Here is a 13,299-nt window from a genome sequence, read left to right as displayed (position 1 = left end):
ATCATCACGTCGCATTTGTCCAAGTCACGTCTTGCATCCTATTGAACTACAAAACAATCACTTGCAAATTCATTAGTCCAATTTGATGTGTTGGTCATCAAACACCAAAATCCAAAGTAAATTGGCCTAGAGTCCATTTTCCTTACAATCTCCCCCTTTTGGTGATTGATGACAACAAGCAAATAATAGAATTTTAAAATTTTAAAAACTACTTACTTGCTAGGATGCAATGCAGGGGGCAAGATTATATGATGCTAAAAGATACTACTTGTAAGACTACATAAAAACTTATCTTGCCCTTGCAAATGTCCCCATGTGGTATTATGGATTTGAGCCTTGCTACTTACAAATTCTCCGCATTACATAGGCTAATCCATAATCCACTATCCTCCCTTTCTCGGACCATTACTATAAATTAATGCTTGCTTTTGGTCCTCTAAATTCTCCCCCTTTGGAATCAAACACCAAAAAGGAAAATATTAGTAGCACAAGGAAGGGTCAAACTTTGTGATCCTTTGTGTATAGAGTGAAATAGATCATAAAATTTGACTATCACATTATATAGACTAAGCTCCCCCTAAATATATGTATACATATGATAGAAGGCAAAGCATATGCATAATTGGCAAAGTATTGCACAAGAGAATTTAATCTATATAATGCACGGAGAAAGCATATAAATATCAAAATGAAATCAACATGATGATATTGGTTTAGAAATACCACATGTAGAAATCAATTTGATTTCTACCACTTGCAATCGGTGGTGGATATTTGAAGTATGATACTTAACTCCAGGGACTCCATTTTCCTTGCAATGAGACTACTACACACATGATAAGCTTGAAAAGGTGTTAGTCTCAAAGCATCCAGCTTGTAGAGTAACCTTCCCCTAAATTTGTGCACACAAGTATGGAATACTTGTAGGAAACATGCACAATGATTTTAGAATAAAAAATACCACTTGAAAGATGACATCTCATGAATGTGAGAATCATTTTCGAATATGATATTCGGGAGAAGTTATCTACAATTTAGACTTTGGCACATATTAGATGAACAATTGAAGGACAAGCTATGTGTCGTGCTCCTAAACAATTTTAAACCATGTAGGATTCCTCCAAGGAATAAGAATAAAACCGAGCAAGCCTACCATATGAAATACCTAGTGTATGCATAACAAAATATATAAGAATGCAAATGCAAACCTAGGCATGAAGGGTAACTAGATGCTAAAAGATACCAATTGTAGGAAAATTTAAATCTAATACCAATTGAAGTAAATTGAATCTAGTTTCCTAACATGGGAAGGGGAATTTGGGTCCATAGTATTCACTAACCCACTTGACAATGATTTTGTCCATCATGATGCACCCCATGAAATGCACCCATACTTTGCCAAGTCTCCAAATTTCCCAAAGTCTATAGGACTTTTCACTTCTCTTTCGGGATCCAAACATTTTTGTGCTCTTCATGTTGGAGATGATTTCCTTTGGCACCCAAAAGCGTTTGACCCCATTGTTGGCTTGCTTGTTTACCTTGATGGCCACCACCTTGTCACTTTTCTTCTTCTTTAGCAAGTATGGTGTGGAGGCCTTCTTGTCCACCTTGTTGGTGTAGGTGTTGGAGAGCTTGCTTGTTTGCTTCTTCTCTTTCTTCTTTGCTCCTCCCCCATTCTTCACCTTGCACTTATAGGACTTGTGACCTTCCTTGTGGCACACGTAGCAAACCATGGTTTGTCCTTCATCAAGCTTCTTCACTCCCTTGACGGTGTTGTCTTCATGAAGTTGGGTTTGCTTCGCCTTGCCTTTCACTTGAGTCAAGTCCTTGGTGAGGCGAGCTACTTCTTGCTTGAGTTGCTCATTCTCCTTTGCAACCTCTTGTGTGCATGTATCTACAACAACTTTCTCAACACAAACTTGGTTGCATAAAGGTGAGTCTAAACATAAATCATTACAAGAAGTAGAGGCATCCTTTTTAGACATGTTAGAACTTTTCCTTTTAGATGCCTTAGTGGGAGTTGTACTAACGGCTTTAAGATTAGCAACTTTATTAGTTAGCTCATCACAATGTTTGCACATGGTTTTTATTTTAGCAAGCAAACTTTTATAAGCATCTTGTGAGCAAGCTAACTTTTCTTTTAATTTTTCATTTTTCTTTATAAGTTGCTCATCATTGATTGTGCATGCATTTGTTGTTGCACTAGCCTCAAGTTGCTCAATTTTAGTAGATAGTTGAACATTAAGATTAGCAAAATTCTCATATTGTTCAAGCAAAGTTTTGTATGCTTCTTGTGAACTATCTAGCTTTTCTTTTATTTTCCCTAGCTTCTTTTGTTGACTAGTACAAACTTTAGCATAATTGAAGTTTTGTTGCACAATTTTTTCATAAGAAGGCATTTTATCATCACTATCACTCTCACTAGAGGATGAACTTTCATTACCTCGTGCCATAAGGCACACACGAGAAGAGCTTGATGATGAGTGCTTGCGCCCTCGCCTTTTATGATGGTCTTTTTCTTCACTTAAAGAATCATTCCATGTCCTTATTGATGTGAGGGCTTGTTTCTTGCATGCCTTCTTCTTTGTCTTGGGTGTGGGCTTATTTGGACAAACTTCTACAAAGTGTCTCGCCGCATCCATAGCATCCTCTCTTTCTTTGCTTATTTCTTTGATTGGTGAAAATTAGATCTTGAATTTGGATGGGCACACCCTTGACGTTGAGCTTTTGGATCATCTTCTCCACCTTGTTGATTAGTTTGATTGATTCTTCATCAAGGTAGGAGGTGGAGGAGGAAGATTGATCATCACTTGAATCTTCATCATCATCATCCTCATCTTCTTCTTCATCTTCACTTGAGGAGCTTGAGCTTGTCTCAACTTGCTTGACCTTCATCTTCTTTTTCTTGCCACATGCAAGAGCTTTGCCTTTGTTTGATGAAGAGGCTTCTTCTTGACCCATCTTGCATGACATTTCAAATGCCACTATCTTGCCAATGACTATGGCCAAGGTCATGGTACTCAAGTTCTCCATATTGTGAAGGATGGTGATGATGATTGCATATTTCTTTTGTGGTAGCACGGAGATGATCTTCCTCACGATGTGCGCATCATCTGGCTTTGTTAATCCTATAGAATGGAGCTCATTGATAATTAGATTCAAACAAGAATACATATCACGAACAAGCTCATCATCTTTCATTTCGAAGGAATCATAATTTTGTTTAGCTAGATAATGTTTTTGCCCATGGACATTACTTGTGCCGTCATGGAGCTCTTGAAGTTTTAACCAAATTTCATGTGCCCTATTTAAAGTGAACACTTGATTAAACACATCCATGCTAAAAGATTCATACAAGCAATTTTTTGCTCTAGCATTGAAATGAATTTCCTTTTCATCACTCTTCGTGGGTTTATCGGGATTCTTAATGGATTTCATCCCATCACGAGTGACTCTCCAAACTCCCAAATCAATCGCCTCAAGGTAGCAAGCCATTCTAGCTCTATAGTATGGGAAGTTAGTGCTGTCAAAGTGCGGAGGCCTAGAGGTATCTATCCCAACCACTCTAAATAGCATCGGCTCAACGGCGGTTAAGCCAAAGGTCCAAATTGAGCCAACAGGCTCTGATACCAATTGAAAGGGGACCGTGACGCCTAAGAGGGGGGGTGAATTAGGCAACTTAAAATTCTAACTCTAAACTATGGCCTTTTTTCTAACCCTAGCAAAACCTATGTAAAAGATAAACTATCTAAATGTGCAACTACGATTTTGCTAGTGTGTTGCTATCTCTACCGCAAAAGAAGTAATATAATCAATGTGAGTGCGGAAGCTAAAGAGCAAGGTAGCGATATGCAAACTCCCGTCGATGACTCCGGTATTTTTACCGAGGTATTAAGAAGTATGCAAGCTTCCCCCTAGTCCTCGTTGGAGCACCTCGCAAGGAATCCCTCGCAAGGGCCAAGCTCCCGGTCGGGTAACTCCATGGATAGCCTCAGGCCTTCCCCACGCGCAAATGAGTCTCCGATGTGCCTTCCAGCAAGCCTCTCCCGGATGCTCCCCGCCGTCTTCACTATTAAGCTTCCGACTAAAATGTTGTGGGCCTTGTTCCCTCTGGTACACGGTGGCGACCACACCACAAACTCGGTTAGTATGATCTCACAAGACTATAAGCCCCTCCAATGTTCAACAATGGTGCTCGCAAACACCGAGTGGTAAGAGGTATACAAACCTCACTAAACATTAGGCCTAAACCTAGGGCAAGCGCATAAGTGATGGTCTAATCAACCTAAGCACTTCGCAAAGCACCTACGCTAATCGCCTAATAAAACACTAAGCACTATGCAAGTGGAGATCACTAAAATAGTGTACCAACACCCTTGATATGTTTCCTTAGCTCCACCCACTCCAAATGGCCGGTTGGGGGTTGTATTTATAAGCCCCACTGAGAAAGTAGTCGTTGGGGATGAAATCCCGCTTTTCTGCTACTGACCGGACGCTGATCACGTCCTGACCAAACACGTCCGGTCGTCCCGACCGTTGGAGCCGTGAACAACTGATCGGACGCTGCCAGCGTCTGGTCACTTGCCACTAGATGCGTCTGATCGCAAGTTCACTACTCTGGAACCTCTCTGTACTCGATCGGACGCTGCTGTCCTGTGTCCAGTCGATTAGCCGCCAGCATTCGGTCGCTGTTGCTGTTGCTGAGCCTTTGATCAGATCGTCTAGTCGCTTTTCGTCAACATCTGGTCCAGCGTTTGGTCGCTACTGCTATTGCCGAGCCTCCTGATCGGAGCGTCCGGTCACTTTCCTCCAGCGTTCGGTCGCTTCTGTGAGCTTGTTTCTTCGCGATCTTGCGTGTGGCTTGGTTCCTATCTTCATGCTTGAACTTTGCTTGATATCTTGGGTCTTCTCTTGTGCTCCTAAAGTCTTGCTTATGGTGTTGATCATCGGATCATCACGTCTCCTTTGTCCAAGTCACGTCTTGCATCATATTGAACTACAAAACAATCACTTGCAAATTCATTAGTCCAATTTAGTTGTGTTGGTCATCAAACACTAAAATCCAAAGTAAATGGGCCTAGGGTCCATTTTCCTTACAGGCCTCTATGTCATCCTACAAGAATAGTAATGTTAACAACTGAAGGGATGACTGTCTAGTGTAACAGAACATAACACATTACATACACCATGGTCATCAGTAACTATTGGAGGTATTTCTTCAATGCCACTTGGACTGATGCCTGCCTTCTTCAATTCACATGTCCTCACATTGTGATCTGGTGATTTGCATCAACTGCAGTGCATTTTGGACCCATGCTTTGTTAGCTTAGGTCCATTTCTACCTTGAACCTCATATGCTTGTTTCTTTCTTGCCTTTGGTGGCCTCCCAATCCTTTTCTCATAAACTGGTGGAGCAACTGGAGGTCCAGCAGTCTTCTCCCAGTCAACCATGTCCTTACATGGCCAAATGTTGTTGGCATATGCAGTTGGAAAAGCTTCAACAGAGTAATAGGCAGGGATCACTGTCTCTAGAGGTATCCTCTCATGTCTCAAGCAGGAAATGGCATGGGAACATGGAGTACCTGTGAGATCCCACCTCCTACACTCACATTGCTTGTTGACAATATCAACAATGTATGTGTTTTCCTTGGATTGCACTTGGAATATTCCCTGGCCAGCAGGCATGTCATAGCAAATATTAGCAAATTCAGCATTCTTGGCAATTTTTTTTCCTTATCTTTGGGCAAATAGTTCCAACAAAGTTTTATGCTTCCTTTTGTTTGTTGTAGTGTCTAGTCATTATTTGGTTTTTGATCCTCTCCAACATACTTAGGATGGGTAGCTCCCTAGCCTCTAAGATGTACTTGTTAAAGACCTCACAGTTGTTATTGAGCAACACATCACATTTTGGAAAAGTGCTAAAAAAGGCTCTGACCCAGGTATTTGGTGCCATTTGCTCCAACCATTGGTGGACAGCTGCAATGCAAATTTTCTTGCTCTCCACAGCTTGGTTCTAGATGGAGTAAGGTTCCATTCCTTTTGAATAGTTCTTGCAAAGTTAGGTAGGGTCATCTTGTTGTCTGCCCTAAATGTTTCCAAGTACTTCTCTGCAAGCCATTTGGAGGTACAAGTCTTGATCATCCACTTTTTTTGGCAGTTGTGATGGCCATTGTATGTCTTCACTAGAAAACAATTTGTCCTGCTGTCCATGGATGCATAGAAGTTTCATGGACACCCTTCAGCACAATGAGCCTTGACTCTCTTCCTATCATTTCTGGGCATTTTGATCTCTTCCCTATTCCTAAGGCTGTACTATGTGATGGCCTTTCTCACAAACTCAACTATACCAAATACTTGCCCTACCCTAAATGATGGATTCAACAAATCTTCCTATCAAAATTCCCTGAACCTATTCCTATTGCTACCTTCATCAGAATCTGCCAAGTCAATCTCTTCCTCTTTTGTTGATTTATCCTCATCTCCAACTGACATAGTCATAGATTGCTTCCTCTTGAATGTGCTGCCCGCAGCCTTCTTCCATTTGAACATTTTACAACCCTTAGTTGCCCCTTCATCAAATACACCAGCATCGACATTGTCAACAAATAGGCCATCATCAGAAAATCCAATCTCATAATCACTATCATTAAAGTCTGAGTCATCTGAATTACTGTCATCTGCCTCAATGCCATTATGTACTGGATCTTGGTTCCACTCAGTGGCCTTCCTCAGGTTTGTGTAAAACACTAGCAAATTCTCCCCTTCCTTTCAGCTGTCACAACTTAACAGGACTAAAGACCTTGGGTAAACTACAGACATGATTTGCTACAATGTCATCCTAGTTGATACCAGAACAAATCATATCATGATGATCAAGATAAATGACTAGGTTCCTCACTCTATCAATCACAGACATCATGACCATTGTGTCACTATCAGTCTCTATAAGTCTCAAACCATCTGTTATTGTCTTCCCTAACAATAACCAATGCACCTTCAGTGTACGTGATTCCTTATCATAACCTAACTCTTCCACAAAGTCCTTTATCCATAGGGGTGACCAAGTATCAGCATCACACTGATCAAACCAGTCAATTTTTTCATCGATGTAAGCACGGTTCTCCCGAACACCAACAAAAAAACCACCATGATGCACCTCTAGACTGAACTGGTTAGACCCTAGACCTATATTTCAACCAATTTTCAACATTCAGTTCAAAAAATTTCCCATCCATACCAAGAACTCTAGAACACTGCCATTCATGCCTACAAATCAACTACTTTCAAATGAAAATGGCCTAAATCTACCGTAATTTCCACAAATTCATAGCAAAAACTCAATAGAGGGTCCAGATCAAGATAGGGTTTCTTCAACTCACCGTATTCAGCCGTCGGCTCTCCTTTCTGATGCAATCTGGCGGCCATCTCCCCCAACGCCCGCGCCTAGAGGGCCCTCTAGACACGACCGTCGAGTTGTCCTCACTCTCTGCCCGCGCCGCCTCCGTGAACAGCTCCAGTCACCGCACGTCGCCACCCTCCGCCCCTTCTCCCCTTCGTTGAGGTCTGAGAGTTATGGAAATGAATGAGGTGGAGAAGGTGAAATCGTGCAGGGGCTTTTTGGCTAAAAAGCCAGCAGCTGTCGAGGGTCATGTGTGCCTCACGTGCCTCCCCTGCGTACGTGGACAGCCACGTCGACTGCTTGACACCGCTTGGGCTGTTTAGGACCTAGATGGACCGAATTAAGTAGATTGGGGAGCCAAGAGTGCGATTTCATAGTTTGGGGACCTAGATGAAATCAGCCTAATACTTTAAGGACCGACCGTGCAATTTACTCTATTCTAAATATCCTCGTACTTTGGTCACCACTGCATCATTTAGGCTCCCACCAATTCAGCAAGCTAATATGTCTATCCCACATACGGTGCCTTATTCGCCCTGTTCGTTTGGGGTAGTTTAGCTTATAAGCCATGACTGAAAGTACTGTTGACTGATTTAGTATGAGAAAAAAATATTGTTCGTTTACTGATAAGCCATGGCTTATAAGCCAAATACGACCAAACGAACAGGCTAATTAATCCTCGCCTGTTTCACTTAACCACATCATTAATCCCCACACTATGATGGTACCTTGGCTGATAATCCGCAACACGCCATGGAACCCAATCCCAAATTCTATGAGCTCATACTTCACAACGCTACTGGCAGTTCAATATTTCCCCAATCGATGCACCTGGGAAGCGAGACAAAGCCGTCCACAAAGTGCTTCTCAGCATGCTCGCAACCGGATTGCTCGAGGAACGTCAATTTTTCTAAATGCCAGGGGTCCAATGAAGCCCCCGTTTCGCCCCGCAAACCCGATCGAACATTTGAACCCAATACACTTCAATCGTTCGAGAGAAACAGCAAGCCCAATGACACATCCCAGCTGAAATCGCTCCCCTGATCCCAATTCCCGCACCAGCGATTTGATGTCCAGTGAAACTAATCAGCCTAGCGCCAGGCAGAGTGAATTGGCGCAGATTAAGAGGGGCAGTCGAAGCTCGAAGTAATTGAGAATAAGTCATCTCGAGGGGAATCGCGCGCTTACCTCGTCGCCGTTGTCGCCATCGTTGCTGTCAGCGGCGGACCGAGAAAATATTTCAGGGGGGCTGAACAACACTACTGTTCGATCTTAAGTCTCAGCCCCCTACACTATAGAACTTTGCCTAAAAATTCATGGGGGCTCTACAGGGGTTCCACTGCTGTGATATGGGTAGGGGGGCTTGAGCCCCCCCCCCCCCCGCCTCACCGCTGTGTCTGCCCTTGGTCGCTGTCACGGGAGGAGCAGGTGCGAGATGGGACGGGAGGAGATGCGTCGGTTTCTGAGGACCCAGAATGGTAGGAAGAGTGGCAGAGATTTTGAATCTAATTTTGGCTTATCTTCGGCCTATTCTCCTTATAGTCTCAACTTATTTCCATTTTAGCTTATTCTCTCTCATAGAATACTATTGAATCAGTCGAAATCAGCCATCCACATCTTCCAAACTGGATCAGCCGAACCCTCCCCCCAAGTCTCTGTGTGCTCTTCTAGATTTGCGGGTGGTGGTGGTGATCCAAACACCCCCCTTATCTCTTTGTTCTCTTCTAGATTTGCTGGTGGTGGTGGTGTAGGAGAAGATCCCGCCGCCAGTCACGTGAGATGCACGCGTAGAGGCCCAATGAAGGATTCCACTTGATTTTTATATACACTGACAATCACCTTTCCGCCATCCTGACCAATGGCATACCTTCAGAAAGGTACAGTATGTTTTTCAAAACTTCGGGGTGTTTGGTCTACCTGGTAACTTTATTCGCTGCCATCGGATGCTTGACACGTATATAGAATATTAAATATAGATTATTTATAAAACTAAATATATAGATTGAGACTGTTTTATGAGATGAATTTTTTAAGCCTAATTAGTCCATAATTTAACAATATGGTGTTACAGTAAATATGTGCTAATGATAGATTAATTAGGCTTAATAAATTCATCTCGTGGATTACTAACGGATTCTGTAATTTATTTTTTTATTAGTATCTGAACACCCGATGCGATACCTACATGTGACACCTCCTAAACTTTAGTCTCTGAATCAAACACCCCCTAAATCGATATTTTCGCCGAGACAAACTTGTACGGAGTAAATTTGTCATAAAAAAGTCACTACGACCCGGTGTGCGACGTGCCCGTGGCCCGTGGGATCCATGATCGATCTCTAGCATTGAAGGGGAAGTGTAAAATATCATCTTTTGTTTGAGAAATTTAGAATCTCGAAAACTTATTTATTATGAGATTGAGATTATAACCATCAATTAGTCTATCTTAGTTTTTATTAATCCATGTTTAATCTTTCTATTTAGCATCGAAAACCTAAAACTATCTTTTTAGTCCTAGGAACCAAGCATCCTTTCTCTTCTTTGCTTTATTTATCCCACAATCAATCTTCGCTGCAACCAATGGAGAGTTTATCGACTGGGCTCCTCCATATCTCGCGCTGCTACAAAGAGTTTTATCGACTGAGCTCCTCCATGTCTCGCCCACTTTAGCGCTATGTCTAGTGACAATACTACCTTCTTGTCCACAGTTAAATCCATGTTACTGCTCTTAGCCACAATGTCGTCGCCAACGTTCACCGACCAAGACTAGGAGTGAGAGGCACCGCGCTCCCCTACCTTGTTGGGTTATCGCTAGTGGGACGCTATCATTCCCAAATTTTTATTTTGGGATGGTACTGTCGATGTTTCACCACCGATAGCCTACCACGGGGGTACCCGAGGTAGTATGTTCGGGCTTCAGCGTATACGGAACTCGACGGTTAACGCAAGAGACAGTCGATTTATCCTAGTTCGGACCCTCGATCTTTGATCGAGTAATAGCCCTACGTCCAGTCGGCGTTAGCCTTTGCGTTGGATTGATTGTGAAGTGTTCTGTTGTAAAAGTCGTGTCTCTAGGAACCCTGCCCCCCTTATATAGTCAGGGGGTCAGAATCCTAGTCGGTTTATAGTGAGAGTTCCTAGTAGGATTATAGAATAATACTACTACTAAGATTACAAGGAAAGAATCCTAGTTAGACTAGATCTTCTCCCTTCCTTGCGGGGTATCCCGTGGGTCCCGCACCGACAAGCCCCCGAGCACTTCATGGTTGAGCTCTGGAAGCCTCGTCTTGTTCCTTTAGGTCTTGTCGAGCAGGAACAAGCGTCGTCCGAGTGCTTTCTTGAGCGAAACCATGTAGCGCTTCGTGAGATCTTCGCGTGGTGTGTACCTTTTTGAAGAAAAAAGTACTCCCATTTGGGTGTAGCCCTCGAGCCTCTTGCTGTTTGGCACAAGGAGCTGGAGGGTCTTCTCTTGAAATTGCTCTGATTCTTCGTCGAAGGGCTCTTGAGCATATACCCGAGTTCTTTATCAAAAAGAGCTCGGATATAGCTATGTCCGGGTTCTTTTTGTCGTGTGGCCTTGAAGTAGTCTATCTTGAAGAAGTCTTCTGAGTGATGTACGCTTTTTTTGAAGGAAAAACTGCACTCACTGAGTGTAACCTCCGAGCCTCTTGCTATTTGGAACAAAAAGTTGGAGGGTCTTGAATCTTATGTTGTTTGAAAAACTGCTGTCTTGAGGAAGTCTTCTGAGTGATGTGCGCTTTTTTGAAGGAAAAAGTGCACTCACTGAGTGTATCCCCCGAGCCTCTTGCTGGGTTCTTTTATCCGAAAAGAATTTGGATACAGGTTCTTGGCATGTTCTTTGGTAGTCTGCTGTTGTCAGATGTAGTTGTATGGTGGTGGTTGGTAGTAAATGCTGTTTGTTTATGAGTTGCACAGTGTTGGTATATTCTTCCGAATATGCTCGTTCTTGAGTACTGCTCCTTCACGCCTGAGTCATCTTTCATTAAATTCTGTCTTTTCACTATGTCCTTTGTTAGGTTTGTTCTGTTGGTGCTCCCGGTCCATGTGCACCGCTTCTTTGGCCTATAAATATCCTCCTTGTGTGCTGTTTTGATTCATCGAGCATTTTGTTGCGTGGTCTGAAATCTCCATAGTCATGAATACGGTAGTTTGTGAAGTAGAGCAGCCTCCGGGCGTATTTTGTAGTTCTTGTGTATCTTACCGTAGCTGGAGGGAGTCTTGTGATAGGGGTTAGAGGTAGACTAATCCCGCAGCAGCATTGTACTTGGAAGTACATGGCGGTAGTCGGAGGGAGTCTTGTGATGTGGGATATGTTCCTTCATCTGGCAGTTTTGGGTTGATCCTCGTCGCCTGCCCTGAGACTGTCCGGTGTAGATCAACACCATATCCAACATCACATCGGACTTGGGTAAACAGATGCCTGCCAGCCTTCTCTGCTCCATGTTTTCCCGTCATGCTGCTGATTTCTGCCTTGGATGCACTGCATCCGTCCTTTGAAGAAAACAATGTAGCCGATTGCGGTTTGTTCTACCGAGTAGTAATTTGGAACACGTAGTCGTTCCAGAGCCTAGCTGTGTCCTGGTTCCTCTTTGCTACCTTGCTTGTCATAGTACCGAGTTCGTTGGGTCTTGTAAAATGTGTAATCTTCTATTTTTTGAAACCATTTATGATGGAAAGAATCTTGTCTTCTGAGTTGTCATTCTTTATTCTCCTGATGTCCTGGTTGTTTTTGAGATTCCCGAGTTCTTTCTATAAGGATTGGGTTGTTGCGTTCCTTGTGAGGTAACCCATCTTTGCTTCATGGTTGTTGAGTTCTTTTTGTAGCAATATGATAGCTCCGCCGTGGTGCTGGATGGATAAGTCTGAAATCTACCCGTTGAACTGTACCATTGTGTGGATTTGTGCTGTCCATCATTTTAGCCGTGTTAGTAAATGGACCGTTGCATCCTCGTGTCGTGTTAAAATAGGCCTGGTGGGCCGCGTTTTTGCTGGTGTAAAATCTATTTAAGGGCCTTTCCTCTTCTTTTTTTTACTGCCCTGATTTCCCTTAAAACCCTAGTCTTCAAACTTCCGCCACCGCCATTGTTGCCGTCATCTGAGTGCCACCGTCCGAATCATCATTGCCTCCTAGTTCTTTATTGCTCCCGCTAGTATATGGGTAGGAAGAAATCAGCGAGCAAGTCCCAAGCAGCCTTTGTAGACGAGGAGGCATCACTTTCCGTGATTGAGAATCAAGAGTTTATGGCCATGAGGGCTGCTCAGAAGATTTGGCCAGCTCCGACAACGACTGAAGATCAGCTTCGTGAGCTTGTTAGCGATGGTCTGATTTAGAGCAAGGACATTGCTGATTGGAGAGCTCTAGGCGAGCATCGGGTCCCTACTCTAGGTCCTGGTGAGATTATTCTTTTTGTCTCCTTTATCCGTGCCAGACTCTGCCTTCCTGCTTCTGCTTTTCTTCACTGATTTCTCAACTATATTGGGATTAGTCTGAACCATCTTGCTCCCAATGCTGTCCTTCATCTTTCTGTTTTCATTCATCTTTGTGAAACTTTCCTTGGAATTCCTCCTTCTCTTTCTCTCTTTTGTTACTTCTTTCGTCTGAAGCCACAACCCCGCCGCGATGACACCAATGTTCTTGGTGGCTACGGGATTCAGTTTCGCTAGGGTCTTAAGAGCAAATTCTTTAACTATGATCTGGTTGATTCTGTGAGGGATTGGCGTGCCGGCTAGTTTTATGCCACCAATTTGATTCCTCCTCTTTCTGTTCATTCTGGATCTGGTCCCTTGGTTAATGACCGATGGGAAAAGAACCCCTTGACGACGGATGAGAGCCAAGCGATCAAGCTGTTTCTTGAGAGGATATGTACTCTGAAGCAGTA

Source organism: Miscanthus floridulus, chromosome 17, assembly GCF_019320115.1.
Source record: "Miscanthus floridulus cultivar M001 chromosome 17, ASM1932011v1, whole genome shotgun sequence".
Classification (NCBI taxonomy): Eukaryota; Viridiplantae; Streptophyta; class Magnoliopsida; order Poales; family Poaceae; genus Miscanthus; species Miscanthus floridulus.
Note: the sequence above shows the minus strand (reverse complement) of the source record.